At 41.5% G+C, this 19,480-nt stretch overlaps 1 protein-coding gene across 2 annotated transcripts in view; it reads right to left on the reverse strand.

The window, feature by feature from the left end:
- Positions 1-17,473, reverse strand: part of RHOA (ras homolog family member A) — a 28,746-nt gene extending 11,273 nt beyond the window's left edge. Inside the window, exons 1-3 of one of the 2 annotated variants that reach the window (XM_083726706.1) lie at positions 9,031-9,360; positions 6,776-8,668; positions 6,323-6,514 (exon numbers count right to left, since the gene is read on the reverse strand). The gene's annotated coding sequence lies outside the window, so the exon portion shown is untranslated. Of the gene's footprint in view, positions 1-6,322; positions 6,515-6,775; positions 8,669-9,030; positions 9,361-17,308 lie in introns of those variants that run through there. The other variant, XM_083726705.1, reaches the window with a different exon arrangement.
- Between the last annotated feature and the right edge of the window lie 2,007 nt (positions 17,474-19,480).

The following is a 19,480-nucleotide window of genomic DNA, read 5'->3' on the forward strand; positions in this document are numbered from 1 at the left end:
TTGAACCCTGGTCCTCCATGTCATGGTTTTATATTCTGGCCTGACCACGACTTCACTGGCTCTTTGTATTTTATCCTTCATTCTATTCATATCCTTCAAGCAAAATACACCAATATTGAAAAATAAAACTTCTCTAGTGTCTGGAAGATCTATAGTTTCCAAAAACTTTCATTTTTGTTTCATTAATTTCAGAAAATGGAAAATTTGTATGAATTGAAACACACTTGAACTTTCACATGGTTGTTCCTTGATTGATAAATGTTTGAAAACGCATAATTTCATTTGTACATGTCACCATGTTGCAGGAGCAAGCAACACGCTTGGCAGACTCTCAGACTACATTCCTGGAACAAATACCTGAAGACATTCTATGTTCTGCAGCATTTGAAAGTACTTTGGCAATATTATTTCCCAAGAATGTTGCTTGTTCAGCAACCTGGTCAGAGACAAAAGCAATGCTATAATAAATTACATTTGTACCTTTGAACCTTGTATTCAAGAATTTTTCATGTTTTTAAAATGTTGCTTTTAAGTATGTTGCTTCATTCCAATATTAGAGGCCTGTTTCCATTTAGGAACAAATGAAGGTCATGGATACATACATTTCCCATGGCTTGTCTTTTCTGGAACAAGCACACTTGAATACAAAAATAGCCATGAGGTCACCACTGTTCTTTACTATTTCTCCTTAAGTGCTCCAAGATCTGCTACTTCTAAGCTACATATAACACAATACAGCATTCTGGAGAAAAGACTTCTGAATTTCTGTGTGGAAGGGTAATGGGTTTTATTTAACCCTAAGAAGATGATTAATCAGCAAATTTCAGTGAAACTAAACGGGCTGTGTCACTATCACAAAAACTGGGGAGTTTGCATGATTTTATCTATTTGCTAGTTGACTTAAGAAAAAAAAAAGGCCTACCTCCAAATTAAGCTTCGTGACCCATCAATAATCCCTTGCCAAAACTATTTTCAGACCATGAAAAATCAGCACCCTAAGTTGCTTAGGGAGTTCAGCATGAGAACACACAACTGATATACTGTATTCTTGTTCTTGTTTGGAGAATATTCCATCTAGGCCTAGGAGATATCACTGAACCATCTAGTGTGCCACTTCCTTGCCTACAAATTGTCTATTTCTATGCAATGATACAAACTAATGCAAGCATTATGAATGTAGCATTGAATACAGTAATTTATAGTTCCTTGAAAAATGAAAGTGAAAATACATATACTTTCATGTAACATTTGATAGCAGAGAAGAAAAACCTGGGCAGTACAGACTGAAAGGGAAGCTACAAGTCTGAAGCTCAATGCCCAAAGCTCAATGCTTTTAAGCCTTAATAGGCTGCAAAAGAACAGTCAGCTTGTCCCACATCACCATTTTCAGCTTGCCAGAACATTTTATCAGAAAGTTGAAGTACAATTTCACACTATTGTGTTTAAGCAACTGAAGAATTTTTTTAAGGATTCTTTTTTAACACAGAGATTTCTTTGGGTCAAAATCTTAAGTTTGCATAAAAATGAATTCATAATGGCTTTGGGGGGGGGGAGTTTATAACTTAAGTATGTGCAGGAATAAAGCCTAATTGTCTCCATTCTGAGATTCTTATCCATCTCATTAACAGGTGTCACATTAGGCATATAAACAGCCACTTGCTTGGTTGCTGTGGAAAGTTAAGCATTGTCTCCAGGTGGCCATGTAGTTTTTGTAAATTTGTTTTAAACCACAAGTGACTAACACAAGTATATGAAGGCAGGGTGACCTAGAAACTTGTAGATTTTCAAGGCTGTGTTGTATTAAAACATCACAAACCAAGATAATTTTCAGGTTCTTAGTTGACAGTATTCAAGATGTATAAATTTTTTTGCTGCCTGCCATAATTCCACATACGTCAATAATGAAATGTCATGAATTAAGCTTCTTTGAGCTTTTTGAATTTTTCAGGTAGAAACTATTTTACACTAATATTTACATGCAAAATTGAAGCAGCAGAGGCAAAACTTGCAGACAGCTAAACAACAGAAGTGTGTGTTAGGCTTAAGAAAAATGCAGAAATAAATTAGAAGACTAGATTATTAAATATGCAATGGAAGATGTTTCTTTGAGAATTTGTGATACTTGTGCTAGAAATATACAATCTGTCCTATACACAGGCAACACAAGGAAACTACCTCAGTCATTAATTTCATACAATGAACTCTTCCCCTCCTTCCTTCAGATCTATCTGCTTTTTAACCACTAAAAGAGTAGGCTTTAAGATGTTTTGCAGCCTGTTGCAAACAAGGGGACAATTAAGTTTTAAAAATCTAAAAGCAATATATTTACACTCTGCTAGCTTTGCAGAATACTTTTTCTGGTATCCATCGGGTGATAGGAAGAACTAGGAAAAAAAGTTATGCGAGAGTTAAAAAGCTGCTTCCTGTTGTTAAATTAAGTGCATGAGGTAAGCTGTTGCCAGCTGCCAAATGCTACGTTAGCTTTCTAAATTAAAGACTTAAGACAGAACAAAACTTGCTTTCAGTGTGTTATTTTGGTGACTTATGTCAGCTTTTCAATTACAATGAACACAGTGACTAGGTTTTATAAATCATTCCTTCTTTTCAAGTCCCACACCAAAATATAGAGACCTGACATTAATGACATTTACCTACTGCAAGTTAACATTGTACCTATACTGGCATTAAGTATCAGAATAATTTTTAAATGGTTTCTGCAGTCCTAACTGAACCACTGTTTTCCTCACTTGTGGAAGTTAAGCAAATATGTATTAATAACTTTATGGGCTAGATCCTTATTTCCCATGAGTGAAATTACACTCATGCGCTAATGGATTAAAGGAGATTTCTCCTCTTCCTCTCTGCAGCCCATAAAAATCTGCTCTAGAGGGATGGGGAACTCTCTGATAGAGTGGTGGTGCTTCCAATAGAAATGGAGCCAGTGTTTGGTGCTTTTTAAATATGGCACAAAATATAAGCCCTGCTGGGAGTGGTTTTACTCAGGAGTTTTTGGGTGCAGCTGAACGCTGCTGAAAGCAGGGCTTACAGACAGCAGGAATCTTTGCAGCTGCAGCTTGAATTCAAGTTTGGGCTGCAACGAAAAAGGGAAGAATTGGGTTGCTTAAGTGCAACCCTGATTCTTTCTTTGAAGTTATATGATATATAGTGTCAGGTTGTTAACAGGTGGGCAAGTCTTGCCCACTTCTCAAAAGTGGCCTGCAGTCGGTGGGCCAGAACAGGATCCTGCCTACCGCTCTGATCAATTTGCCAGTTTGCTCCAACAGGAATTTGTGCTGGATTGGAGTCCCCTCCACAAACCAAAGGAGCCCCTCAGTTGTAGAAGGACATGCCTGGATCCAACCCTATATAATTAGGACCATCTTCATAATATCAGTATTTCAACCTTGAAAATATAGATATTATTTTGACTGAAAATGAAAAATAATTCACGTTTACAACTGCACAGTTATTAAAGTTAATGATTCCACTTGAGTTAAGCATCTTAATCTGGTAGGCTAGTGCAATAAGCAGGGTGTAACCTTTCCATGTCTGTATATGGAAGAGAAGATGAAAGGTCAACTGAAACATCACCCTTGCTTACCACATCACAAATGGCTTTTAAAACTACTATAGGTTTCAGAAGTAGTGCCATTTCTGTAAAGGAGACTGTTGTTTGGAAACATCCACCTTTGAAACCAGTTGGACACAGACAGACCTACTAGTAGAGTGGTTCTTTGAATCTGTATGTGCCTAAAAGCTGCTTTAATGGAACTGGAACTTCACTGCAATCAGTGCCGTAAACTGCATTTCCTACCCTCTGTATTGAGGCAATTTCAGCCTCAGTATAAACAGCTTCAATTTTGATAAAACAAGAGCCAAGGATACTTCCTAAGAAAGCTAAATTGGATTTGAGAGATCAGAGCATGCAACAACGCTATAATAATAATAATAATAATAATAATAATAATAATAATAATTTTTTATTTATACCCCGCCCTCCCCAGCCAAGGCCGGGCTCAGAGCGGCTTACAAGCAATAATAAAAACAAGATGAATGATTACAAACTTAAAAACAAAAATAAAACACAACAATTAAAATAATGGAACATTAAAATATTAAAATGTAGCCTCATCGCAGGAGGAGAAGGAAAAGAAGGGGAAAAAAGAGAGAGAGGGGGGGGGAGGGAGGGAATCAAACTGGCTCCAAGCCAAAGGCCAGGCGGAACAACTCTGTCTTACAGGCCCTGCGGAAAGAAATCAGATCCTGCAGGGCCCTGGTCTCATGAGGCAGAGCGTTCCACCAGGCCGGAGCCAGAGTTGAAAAGGCCCTGGCTCTGGTCGAAGCCAATCTGACTTCCTTAGGGCCCGGGACCACTAGGGTGTTGTTATTTATGGACCTTGAGGCTCTCCGTGGGGCATACCAGGAGAGGCGGTCCCGGAGGTACGAGGGTCCTAGGCCGTGAAGGGCTTTAAAGGTCAAAAGCAGCACCTTAAATCTGACCCTGTACTCCACCGGGAGCCAGTGCAGCTTGAAAAGCACTGGGTGAATATGCTCCCATGGCAGAGACCCCGTGAGGAGCCTCGCTGCAGCATTCTGTACCCGCTGGAGTTTCTGGGACAGCTTCAAGGGCAGCCCCGTGTAGAGCGAATTACAGTAGTCAAGCCTGGAGATGACCGTCGCATGGATCACTGTGGCCAAGTCAGGGCGGGAAAGGTAAGGGACCAACTGCTTTATGCGGCGAAGGTGGAAAAATGTCGCCTTGGCTGTTGCTGTAACCTGCGCCTCCATGGAAAGGGAGGCGTCAAGGATTACACCCAAACTCTTAACGGAAGGCAATGGCACTAATTGGGCCCCCGCAAGAGAAGGGAGTTGGTCCCTCATCCCCATGCCATCCCGACCTAGCCATAGGACCTCTGTCTTCGAAGGATTTAGTTTCAATCGGCTCCCACGAAACCATCCAGCCACAGCTTCCAAGCATCTGGTCAATGTGTTTGGGGCCGAGTCGGTGTGGCCATCCATCAGCAGATAGAGCTGAGTGTCATCAGCATATTGGTGACAGCCCAGCCCAAAGCTCCGGATAATCTGGGCAAGGGGGCGCATAAAGATGTTAAAAAGCATCGGGGAGAGAATTGCGCCCTGTGGCACTCCACACACCAAGGAGTGGCGCGACGACATTTCCCTCCCTAGTGCCACCCTCTGTCCCCGACCAGAGATAAAAGAGCACAACCAGTTACGGGCTATGCCCTGTATCCCCACGTCTGCGAGGCGGTGGTCCAGAAGATCATGATCGACCATGTCAAAGGCTGCTGACAAATCTAAAAGGATCAGCAGTCCTGACCCGCCTCGATCCAGTTGTCTACGGAGATCGTCTGTTAAGGCAACCAGAGCAAATTCACTATCGCCTACAGAAGAAAAAATAAGCAGGACAATAAGAGTCTGCACTGAATGCCTTCTTTACCTGCAGGACAAATGTTTTAGTAAACATTTTCCTAATACATTTGACTCGGGACAAATATTGAAAATAAAAATAAATAAATAAAAATATCAAATTGCCTTCAATTGCTACTTTACTAAGTCTACTAAACAGAATTATGCTGAAGTAGTAGCAACTAACTGAAGACATCTAATCAAGTGAACTGGGATTGCTATAGGATACAACAAACTTTCAGGTGACTTCAAGTATCTGACAGCCTCAATTTGTAGTCAGCTATAGCTGGTTCCTGAAACACTGCAAATTTTCAGCAGCTAATATGTATTAATTGAGCACTCTAGAGCCCATCACTGGAATAATTTTTCACCGTCCTCCATGCAGACTAATTCACTTCTTTATTTATAACTAATCAGAAAATAATTAAAATTATCTTTATTCAACAAAACTCAAAGTGCAGATATAAAAGTGAAAGTCATAATATAGCTGTGTAGATTAATTACCAACCTAAACATTTATACTGAAGGGAGCATATAAATTGACTAAACACACACACACACACACACACACACACACACACACAAATACTGCAGACAATGCTTTAGTATGCCCCTCCCCAAAAGAGAGTCTTCTATGAAGCAAGTCTTGGGAACACCTCTGCGGCAGTACAGCCAACCAAATGTTTTCTGACAGTAAGGCAAAGGACAATTCAGAAAGAATTACTCTTGAACCATGAGTCAAATTGCAGGACAGCAGCAGAAACATCATGAAGTGGGTTGCAGCTACCAAGAAGCTGTAGTTTACTCCCAATTAAGTGTGAAAGATAAACACATAAGGTTTCTAATTCATGTAGAGGAACAAAGCAAAAAACAAAAAACCCCAAAGTTGACAAACCTTAGAAAAGTGGTTGTGACTATGAGTCATTCCTTGGTGTTGACATTTAAGGAAGGAAGTACATGTCTCTCCCTTCTAGCCTCCTGCATGTCTTCAGTTTAGCCTGAATCAAAAGTTCCTGGATAATAGATTCTGTATATTTGGGGGCAGGGAAGGGGGAAGAATCAAGATCCTTGATTGCGAGAAGCAAAGCTACAGGGAACCAGGCAGAGGGCCTTCTCGGTAGTGGCGCCCACCCTGTGGAACGCCCTTCCAGCAGATGTCAAAGCGATAAACAACTACCTGACATTCAGAAGACATCTTAAGGCAGCCCTGTTCAGGGAAGTTTTTAACATGTGATATTTTACTGTATTTTTGGTTTTTATGGAAGCCGCCCAGAGTGGCTGGGGAGGCCCAGCCAGATGGGCAGGGTATAAATAATAAATTATTATTATTATTATTATTAATGAAGACACAAATACAATCCCCACTGAAGGGCATCATATTTCTGGATGGTTCCTGTACCAAGATTATAAAATTATATTCTACCTCATAGTGTAGTTCCATAATACTATGTAAAACACAGAAGACTAATAGGAAAAAGAATGACCAGAAGGTATATTTAAGCTTCTTTTAAATATACTGCTGCTGCTGCTGCTACTACTAATGTATTATTTGTACCCCATCCATCTGGCTGGGCTTCCCTAGCCACTCTATGAATAGTATGTAGTCAGAACATTTAGCGGGGAAAGTCTTTAAGATAGCAGGGGCTACCCTGTGGCCCACCTGCGCCCTCTAGATGCTACTTGACTACAATTCCCATCATGGCTGATAAAGGACTATGCTTGTGGGATTGATGGTTGAGCAATATCTGGAGGGCCACAGGCAAGCCACCTGTAGCTTTAATGGAAGGCTGAATTTCTCTTTTCTTTAGGCTGTTTTAATTAGGTGGTGCACACTCTGCCCTCAAAAGTAATTTCTGGATTGAATCAGAACCAGAATGAACAACTTCAGCCACAACTACTAAAAGTCTGACCCGTTTGCAAATTTAGACTGTTTACCCTTATGCATCTTAGTAAAGAATTGGTAACAACTTCTGAAATCTTAGAACAAAGAAAAATCCATTCCAAACACACTGACTTGGGCTCACCTCCAAATATACATAGAACTGAGTCTGTCTCGGCAAAAATGGCTATATAGAAGTAATGAACTCCTGCTTCCAGAATGTTACTGGCAGACAAAGAGCAGTTTGTGTTGTCACAAAATGCAAGTTGTTTGCCAAGAAAACCCATACTAGTGTGATTCAAGCTAAGCAAATACATTTTAAGTATATTTGCTAATTTTGCACATTTTACTCTAAACCAAATATTAGATATTTAACTGCTTTGGCAAGTAAAAATGCTGCAGTGGTAGGAGAGTTATAAGCATCAAGGCTGTGGGGAAATCCCCCCCAAATTGACCACAGAACCTTCCTTGAATGTAGTTCCAGCTTATGGCAGTTGCTTCTGCTTGATTTTGGGGGGTCACAGCCCACCCCATTCAGCAGGGCCCTGCTACTCAGTGGAGCATTTTCAGGAGTCTGGACATGTCAGCTTCTGCTAGTCCCATTACACACACTCATGTCTGGATTGTAACCTATATTTCTCTTAAGAATGAATTCAAATAAAATTAGGCAACTAACATAAAACCAACCAACCAACCAACCAACCAACCAACTGGATTATAATCAGGGGTAGGGAGACAGGCTGATCTCAAGCAATGCTGCAAATGGAACCAGAACCTAATGGTAGTCATTGGCCTTCTTCAAGTATAATGCTAAAACCTGGCTGAGCATTATGAAAACAAGTTGGAACAAATCTCAAACTCTGGCTCCCCTTCCTCCCTGGCACAGTCATAAGGAACTCAGATGCTTTTGCTTCAGCTTGTTACATCATCCAAACCTGAACTGTGGCTAATCTTAACTATGGTTTGCTGAAACAAGTCCACTTTATAAACTGAGGTTTGAAGTTAGCTTGTTTAAACAAACTGTAGTTAAGATTTGTCTGGGTCTGGATGACAGAACAAGCAGACAATAGAACAAGCTGAAGTTAACTTAAAATCTAAGCAGAAGCTTCTTGCAGATATGCTGAAGGAGGAGATGGAAGTGCACAAACCAAAGGTTTAGGGTTACATTCAAATGCAGCTACTAAGTGACTATGGATTTTAATATTATGCAAGTCTCTCCCCCCCCCCCCATCTCAAGCTTAGAAGCTGTACATATATTTGAAATGAAAAGTTCTGGATGTCTTTGCCTGAAGCTATTCTAATTCCAAGTTTAGGAATTTGAAGCTCCAATCTGATTTACAATGCATGATGGGTATGATTGAGCTAAAGGTAAAGAGACCCCTGACCATTAGGTCCAGTCGTGGCCGCTTCTGGGGTTGCGGCGGTCATCTCGCTTTATTGGCCGAGGGAGCCAGTGTACAGCTTCCGCGTCATGTGGCCAGCATGACTAAGCTGCTTCTGGTGAACCAGAGCAGTGCATGGAAATGCCGTTTACCTTCCCACCAGAGCGGTACCTTTTTATCTACTTGCACTCTGACGTGCTTTCGAACTGCTAGGTTGGCAGGAGCAGGGACCGAGCAATGAGAGCTCACCCCGCCGTGGGGATTCGAACCGCTGACCTTCTGATTAGCAACTCCCCAATCAGAACCGCCGACCTTCTGATTGGGTTTAACCCACAGTGCCACCCGCTTAAAGCAGCATCTAAATGATCCTACTATTAAAATTACTCTGTATACACAAAGTGAATTTTAATCATCAGCTGTTTCCTAACTGGATGGGTCAGCAATGTGAGTAAAATCCTGCAAGCACTCCAGTCAAGCACTTGCATGCCAACTGGAGTTAGGGTCCAGCTGGTAAGCAACACAAGCTTCTTGCTCCAAGGGTACCAGTTTTCATTTACTTATGTAAAATCAAATCCCAACCAAGCTTCCAGAAAAGTATGGATTTTCTGCTACATTAAGAGTATTGCTGGAATTGTATATCTTAGAAACTATTTAATAAACATAAGGTATCAATCAGTTAACAGAGAAAACTTGCATAAGACTGTATTTTGAAAAGGCAGTTCTAGTCACTTTTCTTTGTTCCTTTTCAGTTTTTATAGGGTTCAGTGCCAATTTATTTCATCACACCTACAGAATTATGAAAGGTAGAAATATTAATGAAAACACCAAGTTAAGGGGAAGAACATCTGTGATAAAAATGAGTGTATTACCAAGGATGTCTTTCTATTTGAATCGATACCTGTGGTCAGGGGGCAGGACACTTTAAACAATGGCAAAAAGATATTTCCAAACTTGTCTGGCGGGGGGACCTGGAATTAAATATAAATTGTTAACAGATGCTAAAGAAAGGGGCAAATTCTCCCTGCCAGATCTGAAACTGTATTATGAGGTGTCCTGCCTTTGCTGGTTATGGGAATGGAATACAGACCTAATAGATTTGGAAGGACATGACAACAGATTTGGGTGGCATGCTTATTTATGGTATGGAAAAACAAAGGTATATAAGGGATTCCTGAACCACATTGTAAGGAAATCAATTTATCAAGTATGGGGAAAGTATAAAAACTTGTTGGAAACTAAAACACCATGGTGGCTCTCCCCATTAGAAGTGATATCTATTAGAAATGTAAATATGAAAGATGGTTGGGCGACATATAAATAATTGTTAATAGAGGTGGAAAACCAATTAAAACTAAAGGAGTTCAATGAAGTAAGGTATATGTTATCAGACTGGTTACAACACCATCAACTGAATGATATATTCAGTTTAGATAAAGGTGTGTGTTTTGGAAAAGAACCCTCAAGGTTTGAAAAAAGATTTTAGACAATAACAAAAAACTGTTATCAAAAATGTATAAATCAATGTTGGAATGTGAGACAAAGGACGAGGAAGTTAAAGTGGTTATGATACATTGGGCAAAGGATGTGGGGTATAATATACCATTAAATCAATGGGAAAAGTTATGGAAAGAGGATTTAAAATTTACAGCTTGCTGTTCGCTGAAAGAAAATTATATGAAGATGATGTACTGAATGTATCTGAGTCCAACAAAATCAGCAAAAATGTATAAAAGTACATAAAATGTGTGTTAGAAGTGTAAGGAAAAGGAAGGTACTTTTTATCATATGTGGTGGACCTGTAGAAAAGTAAGAGACTTCTGGGAAATGATATATAATTAACTGAAAAGATGTTTAAAATAACTTTTGTCAAAAAACCAGAAGCCTTTTTACTTGGATTAACAGGGGATGGAATAACAAGAGACTTAAAAAGACTATTTATGTACACAACAACGGCCGCAAGAATATTACTTTCCCAGAAATGGAAAGAGGAGAAGAGAAGGTACCAACAAAAGAAGAATGGATAATTAAGATGATGGATTATGCCAAAATGGCAAAGATGACCATGAAGACCAGCGTTCAAGATGAGAAAAAGTTTCAGCAAGAATGCAAGATATTTATAGACCAGGGATGTCTAATCAGTAGATCACGACCTACCAGTAGATCCCCGGCTGATCCTGGTAGATCATGGGATCCTTATTGTGTACAAAAAGTTATGGGGGGAAAGCTAAAAAACTCTGTGCAATCCTGCCCCTGCAAAAAGCTCAACAACTCCGGGCACTTCACTTCCACCCACCCTACGCACACTCCTCCTCCTTCCAATGACAATGGGTAGATCACTGCCAGTTTTGGGGGAGTTGGACATTCCTGCTATAAACTATTTAAAAGACTACTGTAAATATAGTAAAATGTTAGCAGGTTTGATACATTTATGTAATTATACAATTGGAAATTAAGATAAATAAGAGGGAAAACAAAGTTTGGAGAAATAAAATGAGATGCAAGAAATTATGGGGGAGGAAATTCAGTTCAGGGGCGGGGGGGGGAATCTATACTATATTCTTGGAAAATCATTGAATATATGAATAATTGTGATGATAAAATCTGAAAAATCAAATATTTTTTTAAGAAGAAAACACCGAGTCACACTTCATTATTAAACCAATTAGACTGAAACAAAAACAAAGGAAGTCATCTTACAGACTTGAAGTGCTAGAAATGTACTGCCAGCGTCATATCCAAATACTAAGCTTTACAGAATCAGCGCCTAGGACTTGCCGATCGAAAGGTCGGCGGTTCGAATCCCTGCGGCGGGGTGCGCTCCCGCTGCTCGGTCCCAGCGCCTGCCAACCTAGCAGTTCGAAAGCACCTCCGGGTGCAAGTAGATAAATAGGGACCCCTTACCAACGGGAAGGTAAACGGCGTTTCCGTGTGCGGCTCTGGCTCGCCAGATGCAGCTTTGTCACGCTGGCCACGTGACCCGGAAGTGTCTCCGGACAGCGCTGGCCCCTGGCCTCTTGAGTGAGATGGGCGCACAACCCCAGAGTCTGTCAAGACTGGCCCGTACGGGCAGGGGTACCTTTACCTTTATCTTTACAGAATTAGACGGAATCTCAAGATACCAGATTGGCAATTTTTAATGTTGGAAAGATGAAGTTCGCTACTAAGTTTTTAAAGCAACCAATTATGAAGAGTTTAATCATAAAGGCTACAGGAAAGAACTGTAAACATATCAACACCTACAGATCAAAAGCTTAGCATTTCTTGAGATGAAAGTAATATTAATTTGTGGCCAAAATTCACAGGAGTATTAACACTACTTGAGGAACAAGTTTGTATCAACACTTTATGATGCAGGGCTGGAAAACAAATGCCTTGATGCCCAACTTGCCTGAGTGCAAGTGGATTCAATTCAAGTGGACCACACTGGCACTACACTATGCCTGCAGAATGCCGAACAGTCCCTGCACCAAGCTAAAAATCTTTAATCCATGGAGTATCTCTGCAAACTGGGTGAAGGGGCATTAAAATGGCAAATACTATTCAATGTTAGCAAGTCTAAAGTGACCTAGATTAGGGTAAAAACCCTTAACTTGACATATATGCTAATGTGGTCTCAACAGATGGTGAGTGACCAGGAAAGAGATGTTGAGGTCATAGTGGATTTGGTGCATCAACAGTGAAAAAAGTGAATTTCATGTTAGGGATAATTAGGAAAGGGACTGAAAATAAAAATGCCAATATTATAATACCATTATACAAATCAATGGTGCGGCCACACTTGGGAGTACAGTGGTACCTTGGGTTACAGACGCTTCAGGTTACAGACTCTGTAACCCAGAAATAGTACCTCGGGTTAAGAACTTTGCTTCAGGATGAGAACAGAAATCACACGGCAAAAGCACAGCGGCTCCATTAGCTAAAGTGGTACCTCAGGTTAAGGAACGCACCTCCAGAACGAATTAAGTTCTTAACCCACGGTACCACTGTACTCTGTACAGTTCTGGTAAATGCACCTCAAAAAGGATACTGTAGAGTGAGGAAAAGTGCAGAACAGGGTAATCAAAGTCATCAAGGCAGAGGAGCAACTCTCAAATTGTTGAGCTTTTTTTTTTACAATTTTACCCCGAAGTTGCTGATCTTTTTTAGGATTGATTTTTTTAAAGGATTTAACCCCAAAGTTGCTGAGCTTTTTAAAAGGATTTTACCCCAGGACATATACTGTCACGGGGGCCGGATTAAATTGACTGGCAGGCCAGGTTAGGCCCCCGAAACAGACTTTGGACATGCCTGCTCTAAACAGTTTCGGACCACACTATTCCGGGGACCACCTACATCTGATTGAGCCTGTCTGGGCATTATGATCCGCCTCAGAGGCTTTCTTGTAAGGTCAATTGGTCAGTAGGAACTTTTCAATGCTGGCCCTTAAATTGTGAAACTTTCTACACAGTTGTTCCCAACACTACAAACTTTTCACAGTACTTTAAAAATCTATGTCTGGCTAGTTTAAGGTGCATAGTTCTTTTTTTAATATCTGCAGATTATTATTGTGTATTGAGAAGCTAGATTTAAAAAGCTAAGTGCATTAATTGCTATACATTGAAATATATATTTTCAACAACAACAACAACAATTTTATTCTATACTTGTACAGTACACACAATGCTGGCAGAAGCAGTTGAAAACAGCATAATTAGATAACTAATTGCACCATGTGTGAATAAGTCAGAAAATAAGTCAGAAATTAACCTTCTGAGAAAATTCATTTGGTGATTCCAAGGGAACACACCTCCCTTATGATTGTTCCATTTGATTCTATCTCAAAACATCTCAAGTCCAAAACTGCAAAGAAAGAACTAAGAGATGGTTAAGAGAACAAAAGGGAGCTCTCATTCACTGAACTGATAGAGCCTGCCTCCTCTGCAGAAGTTAAGAGGAGTCTTGAGAGGATGATGGTCCCCAAGCATAACCTTCAATGTCCACATGCCTCTTTCTGGTTGTGTAGAAAATATCACCTGTAGAAGTGTGATATGTGGATCCAATATGCGATAAGTTGCAAAAAAAATAAAAATGGAAAAAAGAGTACTTTCACCTCAAGTGATCTTTAGAGACTTGTCCCAACTATGAACTTTTTCTCCTTACACCTTTAACTGTGCAATTAACAGTAGATGCATTATTTCTAATTGTGGGTATTCAACTTTCTCCATTCAGTTCTGCAAAATGAAATAATTGCTCTGTTGGAAGGCATTGAGAATGGACTTTTAAAAATGACCAAATCAAAATTTCTACAACAGTAATTAGTGACAGAACTCATTTCATGAGAAGCATTACAAACATCAAACACATCTGAAGGTGCAATTTGTACTGATTTAGTGAAATTCTAAAAGGTACTAGGGCAGTACCAGTGGCCAGCTCAGAAAAAATCATATTCAAGGCCAGTTTACCTATGTGAAAGGTTTTTTTTTCCCATTCCAAAATATATGTAATTTAGATACTCTAAATCCTTCTAATTGACAATTAAAAAGCAACTGGGTGAGGGATAAAATGTATGCACCCTCCCTGCAAAAAAGTACTGGAGCACAAGAGGCTCAAGATAATAAAGACAGGCTTGTAGATCATATGGACAGACCTTGAAACATTTAAACAACGCAATAATATACATGAAGTATGTGTGGAAATGTTTTAGTCAAAGCCATAGATTAGTTTGCTGGCTACCTTTCAGGAAAATAAGGAGAGCGCAAATAGCAAGCTTGCAATATTCAATCCAAGGAAGTATGGATGAAAAGTAGAGTTTGTGACAGCAATAAAGTAGGCTGGTTCACAGGGTAGAGAAGACAGTGCTTGAGAAGAACTTCTGCTGGGAAAAGGGCATAAATCCTTATTGATCACTGTTACAATTGCAAGTGTTTAAGCAGATTCATTAAATCAAAACAAGCATAATACACTATGCATGTAAAGAATTGAATGGTAATTTTCATGTAGTATTCCAGGTGTGGGAAACCTTTGCTTCTCCAGAAGTTGCTGAACTACAGCCCCAGCAAGCATGGCCAATGGTCAGGAAGGATGAGAGATGGAGTCCAGCAGCATCTGGACAGCCAAAGGTTCCCTACACCTATAGTATGCTATTGGAAAGGGAAGAAAAAAAACCACATTTTCGGTTACTGTACTTTCATTGTTTATCATAACACTTTACAGAAATTCCTAATTATATAGTGGCAACCAAGCCCAACATACTCTAGCAATTTGTAGGTAATTTGAGCACAACTTCTCAATCTTTCCTACCCTTTGAAACATTTCAAACACAGAATATTGCATAAACGTTTCCTCTTCCTAGCTATGCTTACACAGCCCTCCCACTGCAGTGTTAAACCTACAGCATTACCATAGCAACCCCACCAATCACAACAGTTACTTTAGAGTCCTTAAATATGATTTGACAGGTGGCTATCAGGAAAAGATATTAACCTACAGAATGTGGAATGGGCTATATAAGAATATGAATGCTGATCACTAATTGTCTGCTACTTCTAGAGTAAATATTGCTACAGGAAGCATTACAGGCCACTGCTACTAATTTGGTTATTTATTCACACCTAGTGGGTTGGGTCTTTGGCTGCATTACCAAACAGATCTATTCTTCCAGACTAAAATGTAAGACAGGTTAGATACAGAAAAGGTTTCAAAACCTGCTGTATATTCTACAAGTGTTGAATCATATTGTTAATGACACCAGAGAGCTAGAACAGCATAACATTGAGTGTTTAGGGGGTTGTTGTTGTTGTTGTTTACTACATTGAGCTGGATTGAATTAACCTGGTAGCCTAAGACCTCCTAGTGCAATGGAGCCCTTCACCTTCTCCCACAATCTGCTCTGAATACCTAAAACCTAAAACTTCTGAATACCTAAAACCTCTGCTCTGAATACCTAAAACCTCTAGAACAACACAGAGGAGAGATGTTCTACCTGCCAAGCAGTGCTTGCACTGACAGAATGATCATATTACCGTAGTGGGTCATTGAATTCCACCCATTATTATTATTGTTGTTGCAAAGATAAATTGCTCCCTAGAATTCTAACCAAAAAAGGGTCAACACTATAATTTTATTACTACATTTTTACACCACCCTTTTTCCAAGAGAAGGGCCTCTGCTTTCGGCCTCACGTACACCCTGTGAGGTAGGTTTAATTTGAGAGATAATGACTGACCAACATCATGCAATGAGCTTCATGAAAGAGTAGACATTTGAACCCATTCAGCATTGGATTATATAAAAACATTCTGCTAAAAAATTTGAGAAGACCTGCCAATTTAGCCATCAACACGCTTAGATGGCCTTGGGCAAGTCACTGTCCTCTTGGCTTGAACTCCATCTGCAGTATGAGAAACTGATACTGGTCTGCCTTACAGGGCTATCACAAGGATTACTGAAACGTATGTGTTATATATTATGGATTGGCCCAACATGCTGAAAATACACATTAAGAACAGATCCCAAATAATTAGCAAAAGTTATTTCAAAATAAATTGTAAAGGAAATTTGGGTCTGATTAGTGACTCTTGAGGGTGACTGTACATTTGAGAAAAAACCTGTTTGGCTTCAGCTGCAATTCCCATCAGGTCACATCAACCCCTTGCATTGTTTGTCTTATGAGGCAATCAGTTAAGTTCATGTAAAGAAGCCTCTACAAACAAACAAAACCAAGAACAAAACTGAAGTTGATGATGTGACAGAATGCTACCGGGATGAAAATCTAAATCAGCAGCAAATCTGGAAGTTAACTGCATGCTTCTAGTACATTATTCAGCAAAACACAACGTTATTCAGTCACACAGCGTGTCTTCTCCATTTGGGCCTCCTATTATGATCTGAGAACACCCACACACTTCTGGAGAAGAAACCCTTACAAAGATTCAGCGCCGAGGCTACACCACTACACAGCCCAGAGGCTATGCGAAATCTAAAACCCAGCACTGCACATTCGGGCACTTTTCATGGTATTTTCAAGAGTTATTTTTGCTTTAAAAAAAGAACGCCAAGGCCGCCGAGGAGGGAAAAGAACAGCTCGACAAACAAGAGAGGAAACACCACCCTTCCTCCACCCCAAACAATCGACAGAAACTTATGTTTTAAAGCTAAAGGAGGGCCGCCGTGGAGAGCCCCCGCCTGGCATCCCCGCTGGGCTCACCTGGAGACCCGCCACCCGCTTGGAACAGGCAGTTCCCGAACTCCACCCAAAGGGGGAAGGCGGCGGCTGAGCCACCTCTTCTCGCACCAGGAAAATAAAAGGCTTGGGCGGCCCCGTCACCCACAGACAGCGGGAGGCTCCACTCCCGCTCCCCCCCACCCCCACCCCGCCTTAGCTTGTGGCCACGAGCCCCTCGCCCGCCCACGTAGTGTGTGTGTGTGTGTGTGTGTGTGTGTGTGGGCACTTCCTACTCTAACCGCCTCACCAGGAAGAGCGGAGGAAATTCCCGCTCCCTCAGTGGCCACTGGCTGTCGGGTGGGGCAGGCCGCACAGGGAGCGGCCACGCAGGGCCAGGAGCCTCTCCGCTCCCGCGTTCCTCGCCGCCCGCCGCCCTCGCCCCCTTCGCTGACCCCGCGGCCTCTCCGACTCCTCTACCTGAAAGGGCTCCTCCGCTGCGTCTCCCCGGCGCTGCTTCCTTTCTCCTTCTACGGGCCCAAACTCCGGCAGCGGCTGAGGAGGAACGGAAACCGGCGGGGCGGGTCGAGCCGAGAGGAAAGCGCGTTCACGCTCTCATACAAAAAAACGCGACGTGCGCGTTCCCGCCCCTTCGCGTCTCGGCGGCCAATCGGCGGCCGCGGCGCGGAGGCTGCTGGGAGGAGGCGCTATAAAAGGACGCAATCTATTTGTGAACAGGCTCTTAACTTTCCCGACGGCGTCGAAGGAGGAAGCCTAGAGGGGCGGTGGGGGGGGCGGTGAGGGAGCCGGGACTGGGTGTGCGCATGTTTACGTGCAGCGGAGGTAAAGCAGGAGTCAAGGCCGCGCCTCCTCCTACCTTCACCTGCGTCCGCACGGGCTGAGGTGTTTGGGCTGGGCTAGGCGAGCAGGAAAGAGTTCAGGAAAAACAGGGCCGGGCGTGTGACGGGCACCTGCCGTGGCGCGCATATCGGGAAAAAGAGCAATCGCCGGATGAGCCCCTTCCTTCGAGAATTTGTCCTTTGCTTTTTCTGAGTCTACTGTTGCCCCACAACGGGGGTGGGTGGGGGGAAAGAAACAAGTTGCCCCACGGTGAGAGGGAAGAGAGTTCTTCAAAGGTCGGGCGTTCCTCTTCGTTTGCCTTTTGTTCTTGTTTGATCTTAAATCACTACAGAAACCTGGAACCCCTTTTGCCGATGATGATGATATTGTAATAATAATTTATTATTTATACCCCAGTCACGCTGGGTGGCTTTCAACAGAATATTAATAGTAATAATAAAAAATGGGAAAACATCAAACTTCCCTAAAAGATAACTGCGGAATGGTTGCCTGCCACAAGGGATGTTGGCTTTGTTGTCCTCGCCCATCTTCGAAACACTGCAAAAAGCTTAGTCCTGGACCCCTCTCTCCGCCTGGCAACTTGTCCTGTCCCCTTTCCCTTGGAATATAAAGCAAGTTCACCAGAGTTATTTACTGTCAAAGCCATAGGAAACTGTCTTAGAGAAATTCAGACCATTGCCTGTACCAGGAATCAGGATGAGCAACTTAGGCCCCGGGCCAAATGGGCTCTTCCCTGTACTACATCTCTCTCGAACCCCACTTGGCACTCTCCTTGAATGCCTTTTCCTTGACTGGAATGTGTCCCTGAACTTTGATAATGTCTCCAGCTTGCCTTGATGAAAGAGAGAGGTGTGTGCATGTGTAAAGTGTCTTACTTTACAAAGGTAAAATTCACTTATGTGTGTCTTTCCACTTTTGCATGTTTACCCCCAGGAAGTTGAATAAGAGGAATGCAGTCCTTGGCCTCAAAATAATTCCCCAATCCTTACCTTCACCTGCTGCTAGCAGCTCCTTAGGGCAGGCATCCCCAAACTCGGCCCTCCAGCTGTTTTGGGACTACAATTCCCATCACCCTGACCACTGGTCCTGTTAGCTAGGGATGATGGGAGTTGTAGTCCCAAAAAAGCTGGAGGGCTGAGTTTGGGGATGCCTGCCTTAGGGTTTAGGGCAGGGATTATCCAGACCTACCTGGAGATGGTGGGGACTGAATCCAGAACCTTCTGCATGAAAAGCAGGTTGTATAGACAGTTTTAACATTTCTTTCAACAGCCCCCCCATTGAAATACATTTTCTAGAATTTGAGAGAAAATATTATATGCTATTACACAAGCAAGGTGTCTCTGCAATGCTTGCTCGAAATAATGATTATAGTTATCAAGTGGGAGTTTATAATACAGTAAAAGCTTTTTACAGCCTTTGATGATCTTCTTTGAAAAGAAACACAGCAGGAATAAAGTTTTGTACACCAAACAATAAATGTTAATATCAACTTTGGCCTGCAGCTATAATGTATATTCCATTTATTATAAAATGTTCTCTGTGCATGTTTATTTATGCTCTTCAGCTCTACTGCACATACAGCATTGAAGATCAAGCTGGTTAGAATTTGTGTATAATATGAAAGTGATAGGAAATTAGGGAATGTGTTAACAAAAAATGAATTAGTGTTTGGTCCTTATGTCTTATGCCTTTTAATTTTATTAGTTATTTGTATATATGCTTCAGCTGGGGAAACCAGCAAAACTATGAGTAAAATTTAGTAAGCTAATTATTTGCAGTTAATTTCAAGCA

The sequence above is a fragment of the Podarcis gaigeae genome (genome assembly GCF_964106915.1).
Source record: "Podarcis gaigeae genome assembly, chromosome: 2".
Taxonomy (NCBI): Eukaryota; Metazoa; Chordata; class Lepidosauria; order Squamata; family Lacertidae; genus Podarcis; species Podarcis gaigeae.